This window comes from Odocoileus virginianus, chromosome 15, assembly GCF_023699985.2.
Source record: "Odocoileus virginianus isolate 20LAN1187 ecotype Illinois chromosome 15, Ovbor_1.2, whole genome shotgun sequence".
Taxonomy (NCBI): Eukaryota; Metazoa; Chordata; class Mammalia; order Artiodactyla; family Cervidae; genus Odocoileus; species Odocoileus virginianus.
Genome location: NC_069688.1, coordinates 17,463,685 through 17,490,583, shown reverse-complemented (window position 1 = coordinate 17,490,583; position 26,899 = coordinate 17,463,685). Strand labels below are relative to the sequence as shown.

The following is a 26,899-nucleotide window of genomic DNA, read 5'->3' as shown; positions in this document are numbered from 1 at the left end:
GGGGGAGGAGGGGGCACCACCACTGATGTCGTAGCCATGCTGCCTCTGAAATTCCCAGCAGGTGTCCTGGAGGGCAGGTGGCCATAAGGGTAGGGCTCTGGGGACAGGCCCACAACAAAATGGGGCTTCTGAGTGACATGGACCAGGTCCAGACAGGCCCCTCCACATGGGGGCAGGTGAGCCAGGCTGGGGAAGCAGGGTGAGCAGGCGGTGGGGTGAGCTGAGGCTGAGATGCTGACTCCAGGCTCTAGGGAGCCGGCCCTGCGCCTGAATGGGGGAGATCAAGGGCGGGCAGATGAACCCCTGAGAACCAGGTCGGCCTATCAGACTCTGGCATCTTCCCGTACCTAGACAAGCATTAAAGTCACTAACTGGTGGTATCTGTTTTCAGTGATCAGCAGATATCTCTTGCTGTTAACTGGATTTTTTTCTCAGCCAGGAGCTCCTATATATCCTGGTTCCTCTCTGACCTTTTCAGGATGGCCCCTTGAGCTACTGAGAGGCCACCTTTGGACTACAGTCCTCTGTACAGTCCCCAGATGAAACACAAATCATATATGTAGGCTGTGCCTTCTCATCTGTTCACACCCAGGAAGTTAACACTTGTCCACAGTGGTCCAGACCCCTCTCCTCCACTGAAGTGGGCAGGTGATAACTGGATGTTTCTGTGAAAGTCCCTGAAGTTGGAGGGTGTGACAGGCAGAAGACCTACCAGGTCTACCAGTTGGCCAGACACCAGCCCCACCAGCTGAGCACAGGCAGGTAGGTGGGCTCTGGCCTCTCACCCCCACAAGTGGGGCTACAGACAAGGAGTCCCCAGGCCAGAAGAGGAGATTGGTGTGGTTTCAGTATCCCAGGGGAACGGTGACAACTATGTGAGGAAGGATTGGGTTCGGGCAGCAAGAGCAGCGAAGTCTCACATTGCTTGTTCCCTCACTGTGAAAATCTCATCTTCTGTTTTCTTCTAAAGAGCATTATCTCAAAGGTTAGACGGATTCAGCTAAACTCTCCTAAAAAGTTTGATTATGGAAAAGTTTGATGACCACTGTCCTCTCCCTCTGAGCCTTTCCCTCCCCCCGCAACCCCGAGGTTAATCTTCAGTATAGAAACACCCTCCTCAGTCCTTCGGGATGTCCTCCCCCTCCAGCTCGTCCAAGCCCACAGCCAGGCTCATTCCTGTTCTCAGCAGAGGGGATGGGTGCCTCTGCCAGACTTCCTGCAGCTGCCTTCTCTCAGAGCCTGTGCTCCAGTTTCCCAACTTGAAAGGTGTCCCAGAAAGGCTTGCCTCATCCCATTACCCGGGGGAGCCTAGCATCCCCACGGACAACAGACAACAGCTGGTCCAGGCGCAGGCATCCAAGCTTCTGAGGCCATGACCAGCAGACCGCGAGGACTGACTTGGGGAAGGCGAAGAGGCTTTCCCCAGCCACCAAGCGGGGCTGGGCGGACAGCAGAGCTGTGGCTGGGACCCGGGGTCCTGGTCCTGTCCGGAACATGGGCCATCCTGTGCCAGCTCCCGTGACGTCCTAATCATTTCCATCTTGGTAACGGCTGCCATATCACAGAGCTATGACTTCACAGGAGGCTGGGCCAGATGAGAAGCAGAGCTGCGAGCAAAGAATGCTTGTTAAAGCAGAGCTACTTTCGGCCATGGAAAGAGGAGTTTCAGAAACTGATCTGGCCAAGAGCTTCCTTCTTCATGTTCTCAAAATTAGAGCCATGTCCAGCCCCTGTGCTGACAACACCCAGGACAGTCGGGATAAACGAGCCTCCCAGAAACCTCGTCAACAGAAGCCTGGGGGATCAGCGGCCACCTGTCCTCCAGGACAGGGTCCTAAATTCCCCAGTCCACAAGCCTTCCTCCACACAGGAGGGACCAACTCTCTTACGATTTGGAAATAAAGAATGTTTATTCTCCTGAGGCCACGTCTCGGGGTGCAAAGTGGCTGACTTCTACAGACAAACACTGACAAACCATTTACTCAACCTGAGCAGAAATCAGGGCTGAGTGTCCAGCATGAAGGGCTGGAGGCAGGGACATGGGTGAGTAGCATGAAGAGGCCACGTGGGTGTACTCTGCAGACCCCAAGCCCCTCGGACCACAAGACGGACAGAGGGTGGTCCTGGCAGCGTGTCTCCGGGCCTGGGGGCAGGAGGGTCCCTCACTAGCACTGGTGTGTGGCTGCCCATGGCCACATGGATCAGGCAGCCAAAAACCACACCCCCGCTTTCAGAACCCCCCTCGCCTCCTCTCACTGCAGCAGAGTGAGAGGGCAGAGAGAATTGTGGCTGAGACCATTTCCGAGCAGAGTGGTCACTGCAGGGGGCGGGGGCTCCCCACCGGAGGAGGACGCAGTGGGCAACCAGGTGGCCGCGGAGATGCTGCGGGCCGTGGGTGGGGGGGCTCGCACAGGAAGCACCTCCTGTGAGTGAGAAGGAAAGTGTGCGGTCAGCACGGGGGTGGGCAGCTAGAGGAAGCAACCCTGAACCGTGTCCTGAAACACAATGTGTCCGCGCTGACCAACCGAGAGCTGCAGGAAAAGTGTTTTGACTTGTATATCCTTTCCGCAGACAAAGAACTCTGTGTATCAGTATCTATTTAATCGGCTGTGCTTTCAGGACAGCTGCTGAGAGATGACCCCGGTCCTAAATCAGGACGGGGCTGATGCTAACACCGGATAAACACAAACCACCTGGCAGCATCTACACAGTGAACCCCACCGTCGGATCCAAGAGGCAAGTCTCAGCTGGCATCACACAGACCCCTCAGAAGACCGACAGCTCGGGAGGCTGTCCTGGACTCTCCTCAAGCCGCCTGTGTCCACTCACCTTCATCTGCCCCAGTTCTGAGAACTTCAGAAACTGACTCCACCTCACCTGTGAAATGAGAATGGTGCTAATACTCACCTGGTGGTCTGAGAAGCAAGGAGAACCATCTTGTTTGCACAACATCATCAGGAAAGAGAAGGATGCTTTGTTTCAGGTATGGCTATGAAATAATCATAAAATAATACTACCTTTCTATTACAAGTACAGCAGAATCCCAAGTCTACATCCCCAACCTTTTCAAAGTAACCAGTTAAAATTTTGAAACTGGTACATTTGAAAATATTGAGCCACCGGAAACATGAACAATCTTCTTAGGTGATAATTTGATTCTGTTAAACTGAAGGTGTTCGGAAGACAGTGTCTGCTCAGGGCCGTCAGAAATAAACTCTTTTTCAACCGGCGGCTGCCAGCCGGGATGGAGCAGGAGGAGCAGCCCAGAGCCACAGGCCCCCAGAGGGCTGTTCCCTGTGTGGGCGGCTGTCCAGGTAAACCCTCACTTCCATGCTCTTCTCCACAGTGGCCTGGGGACCCCTCGGACCATTTACTCAGGAATTTGAAAGGATTTCTGTTTTTACTCTAGAAAAATTATGTTCACACAACAATGTGTATGTGAATGCTTTTGGAAGCATTATTTATAATAGCCAAAAATGGGGTCAACTCAGGTGTCCTTCAGCCATGAGTGGTTACAGGAAAGGTGTTCCTTCCAGACTGTGGAAGATGCTCAGACTGGAAGGATACAGAGAGCGGACAAGGAGGACAGGCCTCAAGGAATGATGCTCAGTGAGGACGCCTCCCACACACACTGGACAACACTCAAAGATGGAAAAGAGACTGTGCTTACCAGGGGTAGGGGTGGGGGTGACCCCAAAGGGAAGCACAGGGACCCTGTGGGGTCCCTGGGGATAAGTAAACCAATAAACAGACTCACCATGGGCAAGTCTGCAGCTGCACAAGCTCAGCTTTAGGTTGTGATGCGGAGCTGTCGGTCTGCAGGTTCATGGGGCGTTACCTAGGGAGACGGGGTGAATGGTCATGGGCGTCTCTGCATCAATCTCACAACTGCACCGATTCTTCATCTCACATAAAAAGTGTAAAAGCATATACACACTACTCTGTGTATGTATGGAGAGAATATTTGGAGAGAATCGCCTACTGACTTTTATCAGTAAAGAGCCTCCAAGAGCAGGTCAAAGACCCAGGCTGGCCCAGCTCCACTGGTGCCGGTCACCCTAGGGAAGTGCTCTGAGGCCAGGCCCTCACTCATCCTGGATGTGGCCCCCAGGCCTGCGAGGACACCTCTGTGTCTGCGGTGTGAACAGGTGGGGCCTCCTCCCTCACCCTCCAGAGTCACCACCCCAGGCCAGCCGTCCTGGATGACCCCCTCCCTGCAGGCCCGTTCCTGCTGTGCCTCCCAGCCTCTGTCACCTGCAGCCACTGGGGGTGGGGGTCCACGTGCCTCTCTGAAGGACCGAGGCCCCAGACAGGCCGAGAAGCCTGCTTCAGACCCAAAGCCCAGACTCAAGCACAGAAGAACGGCGAGCGGCCATGGGCCCTGCCTGACACGTGTGTGTGGAAGTGTGTGGTCAGCTCTGTGTCCAGCACAGAACTTGACCTGTCTGGGGTCCTGGCTGCAGTGATGATGGGCTTGCACCGTGGTGATCACACTGACCCAGGTGGTAGAAGGAACAGGCTCTCCGGAGAGGGCGTCCATGTCTCAGGTTCCCTTCCTGTGACTCTGCCCCATGCTCTCACCGGGACCATATATGCAGATGGGTGGCCAGTGAGATGGGGCCCAGGCCACTGACTGACGTGGCCGTGGGCAGTCCGAGGGCCAGCCAGGCCTCCTCCCCTCTCTGCAGACAGCAGTCAGGCCTCATCCAGACCCCGTGGGTAGATGGGCACCTCCTGGCCTTCCCTCATGCTCTGTGATGAAAAACAGGAGGAAAACAGCCGGATCTGAGCTGCCTCTGAACAGGATGCGTGGGGGTGTCGCCCGAGTGGAGTAGAAGGATGGAGTGGGGTCACGACCCTCCCTCGGGAGGTGGGTGTCATTCGGGGGTGGCCTTCCTGCTGACACTCCGCTTCCCAAGCCCACTGCTGTCTGTGACCCACATGGTCATGTTAACACAGAGACACACGGGAGGAATTCAGGTGTAAAAACCAATGACTAGACACCAGCACTCACGTCTACAGTCACGAGGGTGTTTACTCCGCGTGCAGTCACTCATGCCTCCCACCCTGCATCTTCCTGCCACCACCGCCGCCCACCCTGCCCACCGTGAGAAGTGGTCCCCAGAGGAGGCCGAAATACCCACAGGGGCCGGGGGGCTAGAGAGGCCAGACTCTGCACACAGAACCCTCCTGGGAGTTAGTGCAGGCTCAGGGGTCACAGCCCATGTGGGCCAGGCACTGGAAGGAAGCCAGCAGGGGGACAGAGGCACTCAAGGGATTCCTAGAGCCCCCACACCTCATGCCTGATGGTTCCCCTGGGGATTCTATGGTAATAAGATGGAGATGCAGGACACCCTAGGTCAGCCTCCCCTGCTCTCATCACTGGTGAGGACATGAACCCCTCCAACCTGGGAATCCCCAGACATTAACCGCAGGATCAGAGATCAGGCCAGCAGTGTCCACGCAGGACAGGCTCAAACAGGAAAGCAGGTGCCTGGGCGGGCCCCCTACGGGGTGTGACCCTCTGGGCATGTGGTCACCACCAGGCGTGTGGTCACCACCAGGCTGATCAGGCTGAGAGCAGGGGTCCGTCTCCATGCCCAGGAGCAAAAGGGATGGGGATGGGGGCTTCCCTGCAAAGAAACCCACTCTCGCTCGCAGACTCAGAGTAGGGTCCCAGAGAGGCTGTGTGACCTCCAGCAGAATGCCTGACTCCCCTGAGCGAGCCCATGGTGGAGAGCAGCCCCATAATAAAGAGCAGACACCAGCACTCCCCTCCATCTGCAGGAGGGACCCAGACACCGGCATTCCTGCCCTCTGTTTCCTCTGCCTCCACTGCGATGTTTTGGGAACCTCTCCGCTGGCCACAAGTTTATATAACCTCTCATCTGCCAATTCTCGGAGAGAAAAACGCTTGAGGTTTTACAGAGCAGTTACGTTCACATAAAAACAACATCAAATCCTGCACTGTAATATGCGAAATAAATCCAATTTTCATCACTAATGATAATAGAAGGAAACACCATTGGAAAGAAGGCTGTTTCGTGCCTATAACCGTAAAGAGCCTGGTAACTGTCAGAGAGCCTCTTGATGAAAGTGAGAGAGGAGAGTGAAAAAGCTGGCTTAAAATTCAACATTCAAAAAACAATGATCATGGCCTCTGGTCCCATCATGGCAAATAGATGGGGAAACAATGAAAACAGTAACAAACTTTATTTCCTTAGGCTCCAAAGTCACTGCAGATGGTGGCTGCAGCCATGAAGTTAAAAGACATGTGCTCCTTGGAAGAAAAGCTATGACCAACCTAGATGACATATTAAAAAGCAGAGACATTACTTTGCCAACAAAGGTCTGTCTAGTCAAAGCTATGGTTTTTCCAGTAGTCATGTATGAATGTGAGAGTTGGACCATAAAGAAAGCTGAGTGCTGGAAAATTGATGCTTTTGAACTGTGGTGTTGGAGAAGACACTTGAGAGTCGCTTGGACTGCAAGGAGATCAAACCTTGCAGTTCAATCTGCAGATCAAACCTGCAGCATGCCAGGCTTCCCTGTCCATTACCAATTCCTGTAGCTTGTTCAAACTCATAGCAACCGAGTTGGTGATGCAGTTCAAACATCTCATCCTCTGTCATCCCCTTCTCCTCCCACCTTCAATCTTTCTCAGAATCAGGGGCTCTAGTCAATCAAACCTCTAGTCAATCCTAGAGATCAGTCCTGAATGTTCATTGGAAGAACAGATACTGAAGCTGAAGCTCCAATACTTGGGCCACCTGATGCAAAAAACTGACTCCTTAGAAAAGCCCCTGATTCTGGGAAAGATTGAAGATGGGAGGAGAAGGGGATGACAGAGGATGAGATGTTTGAACTGCATCACCAACTCGATTGCCTTGAGTCTGAACAAGCTACAGGAGTTGGTAATGGACAGAGAAGCCTGGCATGCTGCAGTCCATGGGGTCGCAAAGAGTCAGACACGACTGAGGGATTGAACTGAACTGAACTGTCAAAGAACCTCCAGGGAGGACCAAGTAATATTCCTTTTCCAGTTGCCTTCCCATTAATTACCGTGTTGAACACGAGTCTGACTCTGGACCTCACACACTCCTGTTCCCCGGGCACCCTGTCCTGGAACGGCTCATGTGACTGCAGGGCCAGCACCCACATGTACAGGCGGATGCAGGGTGAGCACACGGCTGGTGCAGCTGAAGCCTGGGGTCAGCTGGTGAAAGACCGAGGCAGTGACAGTGGTAAGTCTCCTGATGGAGCAAACACAGGAGCCCATGGGCTGCTGGTCAGCCAACCTCAGCACCCAGGCTTCTTGAAGTGGGTGAGGGACCCGACCTAAAGTGGTGGGAAGAGTGTTTCAGGCAGAGGCAAATATTAATGTATACATGCCTGTGTGCATGTGCATGCTCAGTCACGTCCAACTCTGAGATCCCACGGACTGAAGCCCACCAGGTTCCTCTGTCCACGGGATCTTCCAGGCAAGAATACTGGAGCAGGTTGCGATTTCCTCCTCCAGGAGATCTTCCTGACCCCTGCATCTCTTGCATTGGTAGATGGATAGTGTACCAGCAGCATCACCTGGGAAGGCCCAAGAAATGTGAGCACAAAGCATTGCCTGGGAATTAAACCCAGGTCTCCCAAGTAGGAGGCAAGATTTCTACCACTGAACCACCAATGCCACTCATTTCAAGCAGACGGAGCAGCAAACGTAAACCCTCAAAGTGAGGAGAGCATTTGTGGAAATGCACAGTGACCCGGGCCATGGTTGGAGAGGCAGGCAGTCAGGAGGCACGCAGAGGCCTCTGGACCCTATCTTCTCGAGAGCAATGCTGTCCCACCGACATGTGGCTGAACTACAGCATGCGGGGTCCAGGAAATAAGGCAGACAAGGGTCAGCACCTCCCAAGTCCACCGGAGGTCAAGCAGCAAAGCGAGGAGCTCCGGCCACTCGACAGACTTCAGCGGAGTCACTGGACATGGTCAGGCAGCGTTCAGCTCACCCCGTGCCCGAGGTGGCGCCCAGGAGCAGCAGCCCTCTCTGTGGTTCTTGAGGAGGAGGGCACTTCCTCATGACAAGCAGTTTGAAGGTGCCTTCGAATCGCTGGGTTTGGAGAAGATTCTGCACAAGGGAGGCCACGGTAGAGGGGGTGATGTCACTGGCCAGGCTTCAAGGCTGGGTGACCAGCTCTCAGGCTGAGAAGCCACATTTATTTCTCTCAAGAGAAAGCAAAATGATTTCTAAAAATGTCACTGGTGTTCAAAACCCACCATGAGCGGGTAGAGGGAGCAGAAGGAAGCGCCGTGGAAGCTGAGGGCAGCCCACCTCCTCGGGTCTCTGGAAGAAGTTTCTCCCCCAGCACGTGCGAGCATCACAGAGGACTTACAGGGGGTCCTGGGTGAAGCCCGTTAGGTCTGGCTTGGTGGGGATTTTATTGTTGCTTTTGGTTGTGGGCTTTTAATCAAGTTGAACAAATAGAAGGACTTAAAGTGTAAGTGTATTAAAGTAGGAAGAATTGTGACCAAGTCACTTTATATCGCTACAATCTCCAGGTCAGAATTGTAAAGATGAGAGATGATTTCCGAATGACAAAAACAGTAAAATTTCCAATTTATGTCGTCTAACTTAAAGATGATGATTATGCTGCATGTTGCAGGGAGGGTCGAGGGGGAGGGATGGGAGTGCTTGTGTTTTTTTAATCTAGGTAAAGTTTCAAAAACTAATGTAGATTAAGTGGGTCTGAGTGCAATTAAATTTATGAATACAGAGAAAAATATGAAGTTTTATTAACTGTGGAAGGAATGTGGGTCCTTAGCTGCCCAGCCAGTTCATGAAGACCAAGGAGATCAGCTTACAGGGGTTAAATAAACACACTACTTTTTATTATAGCTCAAATGAATCCTCTTGCAGCAAAGCACCAAGTCTACAGTTGGCTTATGAGGTTTTCGTCTCCGGGGGCTCTGCATCTGCCCAGAGAGCAGGACCCACTCTGTCTGGGGCCTCAGGCTGGATTTTTCACATCCCTGGATGGTACTCATCCTATGTCCTAAATGGAAACCACTGCATAAGAAGAAGGGAGTATGAAAGGACACATGTATGCAAAGAAGAAAAGTGAAGGGGGTGGATGGTGGGACCAGGCTGGGCCTCGAAGTTCTGTGCTCAGAGAGTAGAGAGTGCCCGGATGTGAGCTGACACGTGACATGTGATCATGGACGGAGCAACTTTCAGAAATCTTAGCAAATGCACTCGGGCTGATCCTGGAGACCAGGCAGAGTGGGAACAAGGCTGGGGGGAGGCCACCCTCCCAGTGGCTCAGCTGACCCCCACCCCCAAGACCTCCCCTCCTCAAGGCTGTGTGGCCAACCAGGGGCTTGTTAATTGTGCCAATGATTGGTTTGCCAGCAGCTCTTACAGATTAATATTTCAGGAGTTAGAGACCCAGCTGAGCGTGAAAAGAGCATCCACTCTGGGTTGGGAATCACATTTCAATTCTGCAGAGAAAGAGAAAAAAGTGTTTCTTGAGTGAAGAGGACGAGACTCATTCACCTCCTGCGGCTGCAGACTCCGGCCTAAATTGGCTCCGGAGCTCAGAGCGGGGCACTCATCTGTCTGCCAGGGCCCAGCGCCACGGGGTCCAACCCCATGGGGCCCAGCACCGGGCCGGCCAGGGTTGCCCTGTTTAGAGAACTGCCCCCTGCACTTCAAGTATCTCTTAGTTTTTCTGCAGGAAAATGGCACATTGCTTAAACTTCCTGTGGTTAAAAAGTGCTTTTCAAGAATGTGTTTCCGAAACTAAAAAAAATGAGCTGAGACTGTGTGATGTTTTTCTTACAGGGACCAGAAAGGCCTGGATTCTCTGTGTCCACGATGGGCTGGTTCCGAGCTCACAGTGAGGGCAGGTTGGGGGTGCTGGGGGCTGCAAACACCCTACCCGGGGTCCCATCCAGACCTCCCTGGAGTCCAGGCCCCCCAAGTTCCCCCCAACCCTCGTTTCTCTCCGTACCCCACTCCCCCACCAGATCTCTGGCCCCCTCACCCACCCTGGCTCCCTCCCCCTCCCCGGGCACCCTTCCCCCACCCGGGCCTCCCTCCCAGACCCCAGCTCCTTACACCCCAGGACGGTTCCCGCACCCCGCGGGCTCCCCCGGGCACCCCTCCCCTGCAGGCTCCTCCTCCCTGGAGCGTTCTCGGGCCTGCCTATCATCTTCTCTAATTGTTTCCAGATTCGTGTGGGAGGTCAGGCCGCGAGCGCTGCTCCATGCCAAGTTTATAAACAGAGCAGTGTTTCCAGATGTCCGCTGGCTCCAGCCTGGCGAGCAGGTTGATTGGGACCAGAGCAGCAACAGGTGGAGCGCAGACAATGAATTCCTTGACACTTACTTACTCCCTCAACTCTCCTCCCCCCGGCCCTCAGCCCCATCTGCCACTGTCCCCACAGATCCCCAAACGTTCAAATGAACTCCGAGCCTGGAATGCAAGGAAAACAGTCATTTCCCTAATGAAGGCGGGGGTTGGTGGAGGGGGGCAGCATCCCTGTGGACATCAGAGCCTGGCTGGGCCCGCAGGAGGAGGGCTTCGGCGGGGTGCCCAGCCCCTCCCTTGCCCAGGCCTCCAAAGCTCTGCCCCTAGCTCATGGCCGCCCAAGTGGGGCAGCTCCTCTCAACAAGTGTTCTGGGAAACGCCTAGGCTTCTCAGGAAGAGGACAGACAACAGGGTCCAGGCCCGCTGCATGCTCAGGGATTCAAAGGGACAGGGTAGGCTGGAGTCTGGACCTTCGAACTGGACAAAGTGCACCCTGGGGACCCTGGGACCACAGCACAGTGTCCTGTCCATGGTGAAGTGGCTGGGCCAGGGGCTCAGTGAAGGCAGCACGTCAGACGCCTCTGCCCAGAGGGCCTAGCTCACAGGCCCTGCAGCGGCTCCCACAAGGGCTTGGATCCAAGTTGAGGGTCCTGGCCGTGGACCCAGAGCCCCTGAGGGCGGGAGGCTAGGCCTGTGACCGGATGGAATCCAGGCTGGCTCAAGCAAGAACCCTCCAAGGTTTAAGTCCCAACCTATAGAAAGTGTTGTGAAAATACAGCACATAAATATCAAAAGCATGTCTGTGAGTGTCTCTGAGTTAAGACTAGATTATCTTCTGCCAGTCTTTGAATCTGACTTTCTTCTTATAAAATGTAACCCGACCCTGGGCTTTGAAGAGCCAGGATCTGGGACCAGGACTGAGCAGTTCATCTGAACTGACAGGACACCGGTGCGGGGGTCCATCCACCCACCCAGGCCCAGCCCAGGCCCGACAACCTGAAGGCCCTGCCCCACCACCGCTAACATTCCGCGTCACAGCCGAGCACACAGATCTAGAGCAGGGCTTGCAGGCCTCAGTCTTCAAAGGGAAGAGCACACACTCGTGTGTCTTTAATTACCTCCACTCCATTTCTACAGGGCGTCTCTGACTGCTGCTTTATCCACAAAGCTCCAAGTACTATAGAAGGAATTCCTAAGGAAACAAATCATGCCTGAAATGAAAGAGCAAGAAAATGAGTTAGAATAAACTCCTGAATGGGAGGATGAGGGGGAAAGGAGGGGGAGGGGGAGGGAAAAGAGAGGGAGAGGAATATCAGAAGGAACTGGATTTGTCACAACTAACAAACCTGCATGGCACCACCCGCCCACCAGGGAGCAGGTTCTACTCCAAACTCAAAGCGCCAGTGGCTAGAGAGGACCCCCAACACAGCCGGATTCACCCCAGCACCTTGTCCCCGGGGACCACCCCCATGACGGGGAGAACGTCTCCACTTGTGCTCTGAGACCAGGTGTGGAGCTGTGTTCCCACCACAAAGCACAGAGACCCACGACCATGGCATCCCCCGAGCCCACCAGAACAGGGCACACAGCACTTCCTCTAACTGCAAGAACCTGGCTAAACCAAGAGCAACTTCTATAGCTTAAAATCTCAACATCCTCGCTAGGTGGTTAGTGGAGACTGGAACTTGTCCTGTCTACACGATTATAAATGTGCAGCAAAAAAAAAAAAAGTGAGCTAGTGAGAACATTAGAAAGTGTCATGGAATTTCCTAATTTCACTGATGAATGAAAACCCCTAAAGTATCAGATGCAGAGTGCCACACCACGTGGGCAAGCTGGCTCTCCACGTGCCCACATGACTGAGCCTCTCGAGGCGAAAGTGCAGAACCTACAGGAAAGGAAGCACCTTAGAGAACTTGAGTTTTCAAACTGGAATTTATTACACCTTTTCAAATGTAGACCAGGATATTCCAGCAAACACAATGTGTTTGTGATTTTTATAAACTGATGGTTCTTAGGCGGAACAATGAGCCTACGTGTGCAGAGGGCCCTTAAAGCAGGGTGTTTACTAGGGACGCAGTCCTGGGGAGCGAGCTTAAATGCTTCCTGAGACGAAACCCAGGCAGAATTGAGCCAGTTAACCAGCCAAGTGCCTCTTTATGTAACATTTGAAATACTTCTAACCAGAATTAAGGGATTTTTTTTTTTTCCCCTTCGACTTGGCAAGCAACTGAAAAGACCAGTGCGGAGGAGGTGAGAAATGCCATTTCCAAGTCCTGAAGCCGTCAGCTGCCTGGGTGACTTAACCCGATCCTGGCACAATGGGCCGTTTGTCAGCCCCCGGCTCAGACACACGGATGCAGTCTGTACTGCGAGGGGGGCTGACAAGCACATCCTTCCTCCACGTTTAGTCCTGAGCGCCTGCCTGCCACGCACTCCTTCTCTGCTCTGTCCAGCCCGAATGGTGCAGTCACGCCCATCACTGTGTCCTCCCAGACAGAAGTCCCAGCCGCACCCACCTGGCCGTCCTCGGGTTTCCGCGTGCCAGCCCTGCCCAGAGAGCCACTGGCCACCAATGGGGGACAGCGCCTTGAGCAGCCAGGTTGGCCTCTCTTGGACTTTCTTCCCCTGGGCAGGGCACAGCCCAGGAAGTTCAGCCTGTGGTCCCCAGGGCACGGGCGGGGATGCCTCTCGATGGGAAGAGACCATGGCAGATCCCAGCACCCAGCATCATCAGACTTCCAACTCCGCACTTTTGTGGCTCAGTTGGTAAAGAATCTGCCTGTAATGTTGGAGACCTGGGTTCGATCCCTGGGTTGGGAAGATCCCCTGGAGAAGGGAAAGGCTACCCACTCCAGTATTCTGGCCTGGAGAATTTCATGGACTGCATAGTCCACGGGGTCGCAAAGAGTCAGACATGTCTGAGGGACTTTCACTTTCACTGCCAAGGCTGCCCAGTCTCGCTGTGTCTGACCCCATTGGTGTGCTGATGAAACAACTCTGCTGAGAGAGCCCCTCTGATCCCACGCGTCTGCTGATGAACCAGCCTCTGCTCTCAGCGGGGCATCTGGGGTATGAGAGTCATGTTAAGTCCATTTAAATTTGCTGGGATGACCACACACTTGGCAGTTAGTGCAAAGGCCCTGTTGTTCGAGATTTCTAGCCAAGGATTTGGCCAGACACCAAATCTAATCTCCCGGGGTTGGGAGGAAAGCAGACAGGCCTCTGACCCTACCCCGAAGGGGTGAGCCCTGGGCACAGCAGGCCTGGGGGTTCTGCGTCCTCCAACCCAGCTACGTAACTCAAGGCAGAAAGAATGTGCTTGTCAGATCAAGGGGCTTCCCAGGAGGCTCATGCCAACACAGGAGGTACAAGAGGTGTGGATTCAATCCCTGGGTGGGGAAGATCCCCTGGAGTAGGAAATGGCAGCCCACTACAGTAGGCTTTCCTGGAGAATCCCATGAGTAGTAGATTCTTTAAAAGTCTATCAAATGCTGTTTTGTTCTGTAACAAGGAAACTAGAACTCCTGGATCTGAAATGAAGATTCTTAGAAATTCTACAGAAATCAAAGCAATGATACCATGAACTGGCAGAACAGGATCCAGAGAAAACCACTAATTTAAAAAATAAAGTTAATTCCATTGCAAAGAACAACCCGAACCAAAATGTTTAGATGATATCATGCAAGACATTATTTGGATGAAATACATTTCACTTTAAGATTTTTAAAGAATGTTTATTCTCTTTCAATGTTGCGGGGTTTCTATAACTTAGGATGTTCCCAAAACAGAGATGTGTTTTCGCTGGGTGGATGCACCCTCTGCGATGTAAGGTCACACCTGGTTTTACTCACATGGCCCTGAATCGCACCCCCTGGAGCCCAGTGAGGACCACTGGGGACACCCCATCTCCAAACTCTTGACTCTGCCACCCAGAGTGTGGAAATCACCTCTGTCCCGAAACATGGGGACGTTTTCCATACATGACTTAGCAACACGCCCCTCCCAGCCATCACTTGCAAATAAGTGAATCGTAAACAACACAATGAAAACTTGTCTTGGTATTGAAATAAATTCTTGCTACACCTGGACAAAGTTATTTAGAAAAGACCAAAAGTTACCAGTGCCCACTTGCTTCTGATGAATCTTCTGATGAAGATTCTTAAATATCCAGAAGGATTAGGAAAGCAGTACTTAGCAGTAATAACTTATTCCCAATAAAAGTGATCTCTGGCCAAGACCCAACGAAAAGTTATGTGACCCAGATGAGGCTCTGGACAGTTGAGAAGGGCCTGCTTTCCTAAGACTCAGACGTCCTTGAGCAGAGTTCCCGATAACTGCCTCCAGGGCACACAGCTCTGGAAGCAAGGACACAGAGATGAATGGGGAGACAGAGACAGACAGAAAGATAGAGACAGAGAGACAGAGAGATAGAGAGGAGAAGGAAGGGCACGTGGATGCCTTCACGGTTTAAGAAAGGCCACTTGAGTGGGAGCTGAATGTGTTTCCCAAAACCAAGTCACCTCAGGTGGACACCCAGGATCCCAGTCTCCCATCCCCGGGGGACCCAGAGGAACCAGCAGAGGTTCTCTGGCACCAAAATGCAGCATTTCCCTAAGAGAAGCCACGAGGAGAAGCACTGGGCGACCTCACTGAGGACTTCCTGAGGGAAACTTCCTGACTCCAGGCTGGGGGGGATGGGACACCTGCATACCCTGCCCGAGGCCACCCGCCCGAGAAAAGGCTGCAGCCTTGGTGCTTCCTGAGAAACCCTCGAGAAGCCTGAGAATGCTCACAAAGAGGAGAGGATGCCCTCTCTCCCTTCGGGGGCTGAGGCTCACAGCCTCTCACCGCCACCAGCAAGACGGGGCGCCAGCAATAGGGCCATCGGAGACCAGGAGAGGAGACCCCGACCGGCCCATAGAGCTTCTGACTGCCCAGGGCTGGCAGCCCAAGGCCCCTGAAGACCTGGGCCCGGAACACGTCTATGGAGGAGGCAGAAGAGACGGGAGGGCTGGCCCATGCTGTCCAGGGAGGCCTTTGTCTGGAGGGCAGGGTGTCCAGGTATGACTGAAGACAACACCCTGTCAGGGGCCGTGAGGACTACAGACCATGAGGGATTCGTCCATCAGTGGCCAGTCAATGGCCAGAGGTTACTTCTTAGAAATCAGGATAGGTGTATGTTGAACTTTGAAAAAAAATGCTGCACTTACTTTAGAAGGAGCTCAGGAAGCTGAAATATTTTCATATATATAAATCTTAATCCAGAACTGAAACAACAGTTTAAGATGTAAAACGCAAAATGCAAACTCTTTCAGATTCTAGATCTTGCAACTTCTCTGAACCATCCAGGATGTGGAGAGTATAACAAACCTGCTTCAAATGCCACAGACTCAACAGGCAGAGGCTGGAGCTGAGGTTGGGGGATCAGGGCTGGTGAGGACCCTGACTGCACAGCCCAGAGAACCCGACTTTTCAGTGAGCGATGCTTGACTCTTGGGTGTGAGTGTGGACACCACAGAAGTTCCCGGGAGGAACAGTCAGGCCATTTGCTTGAGCAAGACATTCCTAGAAAAATAAAATCAGAAGGAGCACAAAGTGGTGCAGAGCTCAGGTAAGGGTTCTCAAGGAAAAACTGGTTGTAAGTAATTTACAAATAATATGATAGGTGAGATGGCTGAATGGCATCACCAATGCAATGGACATGAATTTGGGCAAACTCCGGGAGATGGTGGGGGACAGGGAAGCCTGGCATGCTGCAGTCCATGGGGTCACAAAGAGCTGGACACAACTGGGCAACTGAACAATACAATAGATAAAGATGATAAACATACTATTTATTAGGAATTCAGAATTGAATTTCTAGAAGAACTCACATCAACACTGGGCATTGGCAAAGTCAAAAAAAATTAATTCACTTTCATTGAGCACTTGCTCAGTGCCAGATAATTTCACAAATTTCCCCCCTAATTCCTTGTTTCGGTGGCTGAGGCTGGAGTTTGCAAGGTGGGGCTCAGGCAGTGAGGGGCTCGGTCCACACCCAGGACTCGTGCTCACCAGGCTCTAGTCACTGTCTCAGCTGTTGTTGTTGCTCAGTCACTAAGTCACATCCAACCCTTTGCGACCCCATGGACTGCAGCATGCTAGGCTCCTCTCTTCTCCACTGTCTCCAGGAGTTTGTTCAAATTCATGTTCATTGAGTTAGTGATGCTATCTAAGCATCTCACGCTCTGCCACCTGCTTCTTCTTTTGCCATCAGTCTTTCCCGATGTCAATCCCCTCCACACACGAGGAAACCGCAGAGAGAAGGGCTGAGCATGCAGGGCAGGGTTCACTAGAAAGGACACCCAAGCAGATGGCCACAGCTGGAACCTCGGTGCCCGAGTTTAAATCAAGGGTTACCTTGCTGTGTCCGCCCTCCTCCCGGACAGACATGAGGTTCTGCCTGCCCCGCCAGCCCAGGCACCCCCACTCTCCCATCAGCCCTCAGCCCAAGGCCACCAGGTCCAGAAACCACGGCTGTGTGTCCTTCGCACCAGGAGCAGCATCTCTGACCACAGGCTGGGCTGCAGCCCAAAGGGGAGAAGCACTTCCTCCTCGGGTTTGACCTCAAGCCTTGGGGGGGACACATGGAAACAGGGGTGTTGCCAGCTCCCCAGGGACACCCCAAGGACCAGCTGCCCTTCTGCCTCCCCCCGAGCTCACCGAGCCAGGCCGGGGATGAGCGGGCGGCTTGTTCTCGGCCGCCCAGGGCTTCTCCAAGCTTGGCCACGAGACTCTACCCTGAGTCCTGCAGACAGAGGGAAGCCAGGGTTGCCCCACTCACCTTTCCACCAGCCTGAAGGCCCTGAATGCTCGGCTCAGTCTCCTTAGGAAGAGTCTGAAATGAAACCGACATGTCATCTCATCGTGACGACAAGGGAGGCTCCAGAAGTCACACGTTCCCCCATCTCTTGGGCTGCAGGAGTGTTTACAAGGCTTCAGTCACCAACAGCCGGGCCACATCTTCCTCCAGTAAATGGTCCTGAACAGACCCCCAAGGGCCCTTCCCCGTCCCCCACTCAGGCGCAGCGGGGCACCCGCAGGAGGGGCGGGATGAGCGTCCTCTCTCCTCCCGGCCGCAGGCCCCGTGGGAAGCCGCTGAGTCACCAGTAACAACAGTAATCGGGAGGCCCTGACATCATCTACCGGGCATCTCATGTCCGAGCTTTACATCTGTGGCCTTGTTTAGTTCTCACTGGTACTTAGGAAAGACATTCTGAACCCTCACCAGAGGGGCAGAACATGCCCCGCTTTCAGAGATGACCCATCTGACCTGCCTTTAGCGAGCTGCCAGTTGCCCAGACTCGCGGCTTGTTGGCAGCAAAGCCAGGCTGTGAAGTCCCTTCCTCCTCTGCAGGCATCCACCTCCCTCACTGTCCACAGGGCCAGCAGGACGCAGTTCTGAGAGGAGGCAGGAAGACTCTGCAATCAGAAGGCGAGTGAAAAGATGCTGCAGTCCATACTCCTCTTCGGCGGGATGTGACGTTGTGACTAGTTTACCTACTTCTGTTACTTTCTTTTATCTACTTCTTTGTTACTTTCTGAGTGGTGGATTCTGATTTTCCTGCACCAGGCAGGATTCATTCAGTAACTCACGGGGCTTGATAGAGTCTCGCTGGCAGAGCGATAAAATGGCATAACTGAGAACGGAATGCCCGCTCCACTGTAACTCACATTCCAATGTAATATGTATATTCACTTGTTTGGTTTGTTCCCAGGGAACTGAAGGATGGCACAAGCAGGACTTTTGTCTTGTGCTCCTTCTCTGGTTCAGTTCACTTTTTTGGGGTGGTGGGGTGTGGCAATGATGAGTGTAGAGCAGCAGAAGGAACCTAGACAGGAGACGAAAAAATGTCCTTTGATGACAATGCTGCAAGTCCACAGCAACACCCCCCCCAAAACAGCCTGACTTTTCACCTGGCTTGCTGTCAGCCAGCTATTTTACATCTCTTCATAAACTGCGGAGAAGGATGGGTATGCAAACTGCAGTTGTACTGTGGAATTTCAGTAGAGTTCACTGCTCCTGTAGAAAAATCAGGTTTGCCCACACAAACTTACTCCAAATAAACTTGTGCTTTTCGCCTTTCCTTTGGACCATTTTTAACACCTGCCTGGTTCCCTCAGTGGTTAGAGAGTTAAGACAAAATCTTCAACACAGGCACATGTTTACATCACTATGAGAATCTCGCTTTCACCTTTTCATGAAAAATATCTTTTGACAGAGATACACCAGAAATTGACCCATGGGACTTCTTCCTCATCGTCTGGGGCCTCAAGTCCAAGTTAACACACATCTTCCATCTCTAATCTGATCTTAGGCCTCTTGTCTGGCCGACTAAGCCTCTCACAACAGCCCCCATCCAGAATCATTAGACGGCCAGCTCTAAATCACTTTTCTTGGTTCTCCTGGGTCCCTTTGAAATTCACGGCGGTGTGTCGGCACCATTGGGATGGAATGTCCAGGTCATGGGCGTGTCCCACCTGGATGAAAGGAGCACAGGTGCACTTTTTTTGTGCCTCAAAGGGAGATGCTACTTTTTTTTACAAAGTGAAGATTCATAGCCACTCTATATTGTCCGCTGATGGTGAGCATTTTTTAGCAAGAAGGTATGTTTAAATTAAGCTACACACATTGTTCTTTCAGATGTACTAGTGTTGCACACTTAATAGACTATAATATAGAATAAACAACTTTTATTTTCACTGGGAAACCAAAACACATGCGTGCCTCATTGTATTGTGGTATTTGCTTCATTGAGATGCCTGGAACCAAACCCATGAGATCTCTGAGGTGTCTCTCTATAGGATCAATGGCCTTGATTTTTCTAGTGGGAAAAAAAGGCAGGTAAAGAAATATCGTAAAATATTTTGAGTTATTTGGGAAGTTATCTAAATCAGTAATACAGTTCCAGCATTAGTTTTCCAAGAAATGCCTTACTCTGAATTTTCTTTCAATAATAACATGGAAACAACTCCATAAGTGAAATAGTCTCCAGCTTTTTTAAAATAAAACATGTTTATAGAGACAGTGTCTGGAGTCTTGTGCATGTGAGCAGGATATCACATTGTGGATGCCAGTTGAGGGTTTTAAGGCAGGTTCAATTCACATGAGTAAAAAAGCAATATTCATTTACAGCAATTTTAAATCTGATAGTTCAGAGAAGAACTAACTGGTTTAAATAGGTTCTCATAGCTTCTCTCTGAGAAGGTTTAAATACCTTCTCAGAATAGGTAGAAATGTTACTGAAGTAACTGAAGATTCAAAGACAAATTACTTAACAGGTTACTGACCCACAAATTGCTTAACCAAAAGCATCATCTACTTCAATACTCTTGTATAATTGAAAATTAATACTAAAGTAAAAACTGGGGAGGCAAAATGAATTGTATCCTAAAAGCTGTTCAGTAGACACTGCAAAGGGTAATTCTTAACACAGTATACTAATTTTTCTTCAGTTCTTTCCCTGAATGGCAAGGAGGAGTTTCCACAGTGACTTTTTAAAAGCAATTTGCTGTAAACATGAATTTCTTTTGAAACAAAAGACTGACACTCACAGCAAATTTCCAGTTAATCTTCTCTGAACATCGATACTGTTGGGAAGTAACACAGGTAACACAGCCAGCAGAGCCCCGGGGTGTCGGGTCATTAAATTAAAACAGAGCTGTAATATGAAAGTGAAGGAACCCACCCAGAAGCATGCTTTTGCCACCATGAGAAATGCCTGGATGCTAAACAAGCAAGCCTGGTACCAAGTTCAAACAAACTTCACAGAAAGGGAAACATTCATGAGTCAGTTAACAGCGGTCCATGGGGTCGAAAAGAGTCAGAATGACTGAGCAACTGAACAACAGGCTACCCTTAAAGATCTTCTAAACAAGTTCCTTCAAGCAGACAGGGAATGACAGAAGAAAGAACTGGGAAGGAAGAAGGAGCAACAGAAAGATTAGAACTGGGCACACACAACAATCCTTTTCTCAAGTTTTATCAATTATATTCAATGATAAAACAGAAATCATAACATGTTCTAATTCATAAGGAAAAATTATTTAAAAGCAAGGAAGGAAAAAGCAACTAAATGGATGTGAAGTTTTCACTCCTGAAAATATAAAATATTGATACAGTTAAGTGTTACAAGTCACATATGTCCATCTGGATACCCAGAGCAGCCACTACAAAACCTGTACACAGAGACACACTAAAATAATGATAAATCACTTTGGGAATCCTAAAATAGTGCTAACATACCAGGAAAAATGCAAAGACATACAGATCAACAGTTGGAGAAAACAAATAATAAAACAGTCCTTTTAAGCACTAACATACCTGGAAACCACCTTAAATGCAAATTGTCCAAATACACTAATCAAAAGATACTGATTAACAGGCTGGAAAAATAAACATGCTCCAAATGTACACTGCTTTTACCAAAACAACCTCTCTTCTTATGTAATGACACAGGCAGATTGAAAGCAAAAAATATGGAAATAAATATATAAACATGATTTTTTAAAAAAGCAGTAATAACTCTATTAATAGCTAACAATGTAGACTTCAGGGCAAAGAAAATTATAAGAGAAAAGTTTAAAACTAATCTTATATAATCTCTTCCAGATAATGAAAAAGGAAGAAACACTTTCCAACTCATTTTCTGATATCAGTATTATCCTGAAACCAAAACTAGACAAAGACAATAAAAGAAAACTATAGATCAATATAACTAATGAACCTAGACACAAAATCCTCATAAAATATCAGCAAATTAAATCCAATAGTGTATAGAAAGAACGGTACAAAGTGACCAACTGGGATTATTCCAAATATGCAAAGCTACTCAGTATTTCAAAATCAATCAATATATTCTACCATATCAACAAGCAAAAGAAAGCAATCCTATTATTTGATGCAGAGAAAGCATTTGACAAAACATTACACTCGTTTAGAGCTTCCCTGGTGGCTCAGATGGTAAAAAAAATCTGCCTGCAATGCAGGAGACCCACTTCTGATCCCTGGCTCGGGAAGATCCCCTGGAGAAGGGAACAGCAACCCACTCCAGTATCTTTGCCTGGAGAATCCAACGGATGGAGGAGTTTGGTAGGCTACAGTCTGTGGCATCACAAAGAGCTAGACACAACAAAACAACTAAAACACTACACTCATTTATGATTTTAAAAAAAAGGCGGGGGTGGGAATCAGCAAGAGAGGAAAATGATCTCAATTTGACAAAGAGCATCTAGCATCTACAGCTACAATCATCTTCATGGTGAAAGAATGTGTGCTTTCCCACTAAAATCAAGAATAAGGCAAGGTTCTACCCTTGTCATTCAATATGGCACTGGAAGTTCTGCCACTGCAGTGACAAGAAAAATAAAAGATATTAGGAAGAAGTTAAACTATATTTGTAGATGACATGATTGTCTGTTGTAAACGTCCAAGAGGATCTACAAAAGAAAATCCTAGAAGTAAAAAGTAAGTATAGCAAGGTCACAAGATACAAGATCAGCTCACAAAAATCAATAACATTTCTACATACAACAATGAACATGAAATTACTAAATTTAAAACAAATAATAATTTGTAATCACTGCAAAGAAAACACAATACTTTGATATACACTTAACAAAACATGTACAGAAAGTGTACGCTAAAAATTACAAAGTGTATGCTAATGAAACAAAGTGCTAATGAAAGAAGACAAACATTGAGGCATACCACATTCATGCACTGGAAAATTCAACATCATAAAAATGTCAAGTCCCAAATGAATCTATAGGTTTAATTCAATTCCTATCCAAATTTAGCAACACTTTTTGTAGATAGACAAGTTAATTCTAAAATTGTTATGGAAAGACACAGGCAAAGGTAAAATCACTTGAAAAAGAAGACTAAGGTGGGAGGAAACAGTCTGACGTCAAGTTACATAACACAGCTACAGTAATCACAAAGAGTTGTAGTGGGAGACAGTGGGACAGACACACAGATCTAAGGAACAGAAGAGCCCAGAAGCAGAGCCAGATAAATATTCTCAGCGGAGGTCTGACAAAGGTGCAGAAGTGACTCTGGGAAGGAAAGCTAGCCTTCTCCAGAAGTGGTTCTGATGAAACTGGGCAGGAGGGGAGGGGACTCACCCTACACGTCTTATATATAAGTTCATTCAAACTAAGTCATAGACTTGAGTGTAAAATGTACAACTACAAACATTTTATAAAAAGGACGCGGAGAAATCCTCAGGCTCTAAGGTTAAACGACGAGTTCTTAGACTTGACACCAAAAGCACTGCCATACAAGGAAAATTCAATACATTGGACCTCATCAAAATCTAAAACCTTTTGCTCTGTGAAAGTTCACGTGAAGAGAATGAAAAGATGAGCTACAGATGGAGAAGAGGTGTTGGCAAATCCAGCATGTGACAAAGGACCAGTATCTAGAATACAGAAAGAACTTTCAAAACTTAACAGTAAAAAAAAAATCAATGCAATCAGAAAATGAGCACAAAGCATAGTGATATTTCACTGAAGAACATACATACATGGCAAACGAGCACGAGGGAAAAATAGTCAACATCATTAAGCATTAGGGAAATGAACATTTAAGCCTCAATGAGGCCACTACACACTTATCAGAACACTGAAGGGTTGGCCAGGGTGCGGAGAAACTGGGTCATTCATACATCGCTGGTTGGAAGGTAAAATGGCACAGCCAGTCTTGAGGACAATTGGGCAGTTTCTTTGAAACTAAGCATTAAACTACCATACAAATCGTCAATGGTCCTTTTGGACATTTATACCAGAGAAGTGAAAACTAACATTCACACAGAAACCTGTATACAAATATTACGGCAGTTTTACTTGTAATAGCCTAAAACTAGAATCAGCCCAGATGTCATTCAGCAGGTGAATGGATAAAAACTACAAAACAGTCATACCATGGAATATTTTTCAGCAATAAAAAGGAACAAACTACTAATACATGTAACAATTTGGATGAATCTCCAAAGAATTATGCTAAGCAAGAAAAACAGTCCCCAAAGGATCATGCATAGGGTAGAATTTTAGAAACAGAGGACAGGTTGGTGGTTGCCAAGAACTGGGACAGGAGGAGGGGTGCATGTGGCCACAAAAGGCCACAGAGGGACCCTGTGTCAGTGGAACTGTTTTAGTTAGTGTCTGGACTGCAGTGGTGTCCACACGACCCACACATGGATACAGCCATGTGGAACAAATAGACACACGCTGAGTGCAAGTCACCAGATTGAGGTGAGTGAGTTGTGTCAATATCAATGTCCTGGCTGAGCATCCTTCTGTGGCTTTGCAAAATGTTACCGTCAGGGGAAACTGGGTAAAGAGTACACAGCCCTCTCAACCACATGTGAATCTGCAGCCTCCTTGATAAAAGTTTCAATTACAGTAAAACAGCTGTGATAGGGCCAGTGTTGAACACACACACATACACACACACACACACACACACACACACACACACACATACACACACAGTTCCTGCTGGCCCCTGAGCACAGCAGGAAAATGTGGTGAGCTCCTGATTTCAAGTGCTTTGTCCCATCATTAAATCAAGGAGCTCCTGGAAAACACAAGGTGAGTGTGTGGAATGGAGGGCATGACGTCAAACTGTCCTCCTGTCTGTAATAGATAGGAACTAACAAAAATTCAGAACCACTAAACCCAACTGCAGCATAAAAGCCTTTCTTACAAACCCCTGTGTAGTAACCCTGGTTAACAGGCGGTTACCTCACACGCATCACCGGGTGTAATGTCTGCTAACCTGGAGAAGGAGATTTCCTTATCTGTTAGAGATGAGCAAACTGAGGCTGGAATAAGTAAGCAAGGGGCCATGCTGGTCTGGTCTCTTTGGAACCTCCTGCTTGTCCCCTGAAACTTTGGTAAAAATCTAACGGTGTGAAAAGGGAGACGTGATTGTTTTCTGAATAGACTGAGAGGTCCGGCAGTCGCGGCCAGACCTCTGAAAGGCAGGACCGCTCCATCACAGGAAGCCACTGCAGAATCCTGCCATCAACGTTTCAGCAGGTAAACAGAGCACAGGGTGGGGCGCATCAGGCGAACCTCACGTCTGCCTTTGGCGGCTCTAAAGGAACCTCATTTTCACTCTGGGTTTTGGCTCCATCTTCTTAACCAAACCACCAAGCGGAGCCACTAACAGCCAACTCGCCAAATTGGACCTCGGTCCTCTCTGTGAGTCTTGGCCCAATTTCTGGCAAATTCATCAAGATACAGTCTGTGGGAGGAAACGGTGCCCTGGTAGCCTATTCAAAGCACTGTGATGCATCCGAGGCTCCTCAGCATTCCAGCGCCCTGACGTCCAGCCACCGCCTGGGCCCATTGACCTCAGACGTTTAGACAAAACTCCCCAGGAAGCTGATCAGCGGAAACGCTACCGGCCCCAGTCAGCCTGCCCCGGCCCCAGTCAGCCTGCCCCATCCCCACCGCCAAGCCTGCCCTCAGACAAGCGCAGCTCCTTCTCAGTTCCACTTAAGGACTTTTGGGAAAAAAAAAAAACAAGTCCCGGCTTCGGGGCCAGGGAACCCTGGCCAGGACAACGCCCCCGGCCAGATCTCCAGACCGGGCGGCTGAAACACTTTGGGACTGAGGTGGAAACCGCCTACACTTCGTGTTAATTGTTGGTGAAGACAACCCAAGCACCGCCATCATTTTCTATTGTCCCTCTTTACCATCTTTTCAATATGACTTTGTCATGGTTTATAGCTGGCTGTTTCTAGCTAATGAATATTCAGAACCCCAAATCCTTAAGCCCTCATCCCCTGCCAGAGGACAGAAGGAACCACCAGCTCCAGGGAAAGGCAGGGGCCAGCCAGGCACCCGGGCGCAGACGACGGGGCCAGAAACGGCCAAGGAAGCACAGACACCCGCCGAGCGGGGTCGGAAGTCTACCCTCCAGCCCCGGCCTGGGCCCCCCTGGGAACCCAGGAAGGGAAGGCGCTCCTGGTCGGCGCTCTGTGACAGAAAGCGATGCGGCCCTCTCAGAAACATGGCAGGAGGCTTCCGGCTGCGAGAATTAGCGTCATAACGCGCTTTGAGAGCGGCGGGGGCGGCTGGGGGCGGCGGGGGCGGCGGGGGCGGCGGGGGCGGGTGGAAGGTTCTACCCACTGCACAGAAACTCACACACGCCGTCAGCACCATTAGCAGAAACAGCATCTTGTTTCCAATTCGGCTGTAGATAATGAAATTAGCCCCCAAATTACCATAAAGTGGAACAAGTAGGCACAAAAGCGGGAGGTGGGTCTGGAGGCCTTCGCCCTCCCCCCTGCAGGACCAGTCTCGGCTCTGGCTCTTAGCTGTTTAAATTCAAAGCAACGCTTCTGTTTTTCTAAGTCGCCGTCTTGACCCCAAGCAGATAAAGAGCGCCGCGTGACACATTCAGCAGAGTTGCTGTGTTCTTGCTCTGTTTACATCAGGAAATCCAGCGGGTGGGGACTGGCTGGGCGCCGGCCCGGGCGCTGGGCCTGACTCCATCCAGATGTGCGCCGGCTCCAGAGTGGCTGCCGCGCGCAGTAAACGGGCACCGAGGCGGCCCCGCGGGCGCACAGAGGCAGCGAGAGGAGGAGGGACCGCGGGCGCGCGGAGGAGGGACCGCGGGGGCGCACGGGGAGGGGCGCTCGGAGGGGGGCGCACGGGGAGGGGGCGCTAGGAGGTGGTTGCCTGGGGAAGGAGAGCGCGGGGAGGGCCCGTGGGGGAAAGGTCGCAGGAAAGGGGCTGCGCAGAAAAGGGGAGCTGGGGGAGGCACTGGGAGGGGGCGCGAAGGGAGAGGCTGTGAGGGGAGGGGGCGCACCCAGGGGGCGTAGAGCAGGGACCTCGAGCGCAGCGCCAGCGACCCCGGGAGTGGGCCCCCGCGCCGTGTGCATTTCCCTGTAAATGTGCTACACTTTAAAGAACAGGGAGCGCAGTATATCACTGGGAATGTTGGCCGTCTATTGGTCCCTGTGGATACTGCTGGGTTAGTACGACTTGTAACCAGAGCAAGAGAAACATAAAAAAAGCCGGGAAACACTGCCAATTAGTCATTACAGGGAGATTGTAAAAACAAGAGAAAGAAAGAGGGGAAGCAGAAGGAATAAGAGAATAAAATGCCCCAGGAAAAAAAAAGAAACTAGATGCGCTTTTGTTCTGGAATACAGTGAACAGGCAGCAAGAGAGGCTGCTGGCTAACCAGGGGTCCTGCAAACCAGCAGGTTCCCAGGGTAGCCCTGGAGGGACCCCACAGCCATCTCCGGTCCGCACCCCTCTGCTCTGCTTGCAGGACTCTGGCTAGCCAGTGGGCAGGCAGTGTGCTGTGGAGCAGGGCCCAATTGTGCAAAATCCAAGTTATACATTTATTTCTGCTCGCTGGAGGCCTACATGGTCCTCGCTGCTGAGTTATAAGAAAAAGAAGACAGGAACCAGTTTCTTTTCCTCATAAGTTCCTACCAGCCACCGACTTCAAGCACACTGTGGCCATACTTGCTGAACATTGTTTTAACTTGATGGTAATTCTGACTGAAATCTCTTCCCCCACTCCGACTT

The 26,899-nt window shown here is 50.4% G+C and overlaps 2 long non-coding RNA genes across 8 annotated transcripts; both read right to left on the bottom strand.

Moving 5' to 3' along the window:
• Positions 1-1,104: 1,104 nt before the first annotated feature.
• On the bottom strand, positions 1,105-4,063 carry LOC110126460 (uncharacterized). Its single transcript, XR_002310425.2, has 3 exons — positions 3,758-4,063; positions 2,908-2,989; positions 1,105-1,607 (listed from the first exon to the last, which is right to left on the bottom strand). It is a non-coding gene; the product is annotated as an uncharacterized lncRNA (long non-coding RNA).
• A 2,131-nt stretch (positions 4,064-6,194) lies between these two features.
• Positions 6,195-25,931, bottom strand: LOC110126462 (uncharacterized). Of its 7 annotated transcripts, none has more exons than XR_011491425.1 (7): positions 25,582-25,931; positions 18,263-18,368; positions 18,020-18,177; positions 17,130-17,767; positions 15,677-15,871; positions 11,422-11,514; positions 6,195-9,492 (listed from the first exon to the last, which is right to left on the bottom strand). It is a non-coding gene; the product is annotated as an uncharacterized lncRNA (long non-coding RNA). The 7 variants fall into 7 exon arrangements; XR_011491424.1 differs by having other exon boundaries at positions 6,195-9,047; positions 9,414-9,492; positions 17,130-18,177; positions 25,582-25,930; XR_011491423.1 differs by having other exon boundaries at positions 15,517-15,871; positions 17,130-18,177.
• Positions 25,932-26,899: the final 968 nt, after the last annotated feature.